This window comes from Ochotona curzoniae, unplaced genomic scaffold (genome assembly GCF_017591425.1).
Source record: "Ochotona curzoniae isolate NIBS_2020 unplaced genomic scaffold, NIBS_Ocur_1.0 contig_2754, whole genome shotgun sequence".
In the NCBI taxonomy this organism is placed as follows: Eukaryota; Metazoa; Chordata; class Mammalia; order Lagomorpha; family Ochotonidae; genus Ochotona; species Ochotona curzoniae.
Window position 1 is genome coordinate 12,853,982 of NW_024465582.1, and position 1,715 is coordinate 12,855,696.

The following is a 1,715-nucleotide window of genomic DNA, read 5'->3' on the forward strand; positions in this document are numbered from 1 at the left end:
GTAACCACTTTCTGATAAATCAAAAATCATCCACCAATAAGTAATACTGCTACTCAGAGGACTGATGGCGCGTTTAACTGGAGTAAAACAATGTTCTTTTTCATTTTCATTTTTTTAAAGATTCACTCATTTTTACTGGAAAGATGAGATTTACAGACAGAAAAGAGACAGAGCTGGGTGGGAAATGGAGTAGTTGGGACATAAACCAGTGCCCATATGGGATCCTGGCATTTGCAAGGTGAGGATTTAGCCATTGAGCCATCACGCCAGGCACTGCTTTTCATGGTTAGGTTGTCTGCTTGCTTTTGTATCTTCCTTGTTCTGTTAATGCCTTAAATTTTAAAACATCATATACTTAACTCTATCATACAAAATAGGAATATAATATCATTGCAAGACATTTAAAATTTACTTTCTTGTACTAAGAGATAGTTTTAATTTTGGAGCAGGGGTTTTTATGATGCTATTTCACATATAAACTCTGTTTTGTATAGTGAGATCATGAAAAGGGATCAGTTGAATCATTTTCAATCATTATTCAGGCAGTGTAAAAAAAAAAAAGTCACAGAAAATAATCCATTCCTGAAGACCTTCAAGGGAGATTCATCGCAACTTTCTCACTGTCAGAAATTACTTTGTGTTACTCACTAATTCAAATCCATCACACTTAATATTAAGGCCACTTTCCCTTGTTCTGACTTCAATATAAGAAAAATATTGATCACCGTACTTTCACAGAGCCTTTCATATATCTGAAGATTTATTAGATCAATCCTTCTCCAATAGTGAGATTTTTAGTTCTTTATTGCTCTAAATTTTATTCAGCTCATCTCTTTCCTTGGAACTCCCTTCGTCTGCATTTCTAACTTTGGTGTATCACTTTTTAGTTGGCAAAACTTACAATACTGGGACAATCTGTAGACTTGGGATTAGGACTAGTATCAACTTTTCTAACTGAAAATGATGCAGTTAGTACTGCCACAAATTATGCAGTAGAGTTTCCCACATTTGAGGACATCACAGGGGCAAGCACATCCTAAATGCAATGGGTGAGCCTCGCCCTGGAAAATCCATCTGCGTGATCATGGTATCCCCCTGCCAGTTAATCAGAGTAACCACAGATTTCCACTTGTTTTTGACAACTACTTCTTTGTTTATCCTGCCACCTTTTCTAATTACATTTAAACTTCCCAGCTTTTCATTAGATTCAACCACACACTTGGAGCAACCTAGTATGTACTTCACTCACGCATTTAGAAACACAGTTTCCTACACCCTTAAAGAGCTGGCCTAAAACCTACCAATCATTATTTATTATTATCTAAAATACACTATCTACACTTAACGATACCCAACCAAACCCACAACCTACCTTTAATCCCAAACCAACACCTTAACCTACCTAACATCCACCAAACAATAAACTCTCTATCACCCAAAATTAAACAGTTGTCAATCTACCTCACCTCCACCACTTCCAATTCAAAATGAATTCATAACAAAACCCTCTATACCTACGCACTTATTTACACATCTCCACCAAACATTATATTCATTTCTCAATATACCCACAAAAACCAAATCTTCCCCTCCCATCCATCCACATTACTTCCAAATCCCCCTAATATATCCCTCCTACAACATATAATCTCAAACCCAACTAAACAACCCACCCCAACACACCCTCTCCTTACAAACCAACCCCAATCACCCTA

At 36.8% G+C, this 1,715-nt stretch overlaps 1 non-coding gene across 1 annotated transcript; it reads right to left on the reverse strand.

Annotated features, from left to right (window-relative positions):
* Positions 1-948: 948 nt before the first annotated feature.
* Positions 949-1,110, reverse strand: LOC121154679. Its single transcript, XR_005883576.1, has one exon. It is a non-coding gene; the product is annotated as a U1 spliceosomal RNA (small nuclear RNA).
* Positions 1,111-1,715: the final 605 nt, after the last annotated feature.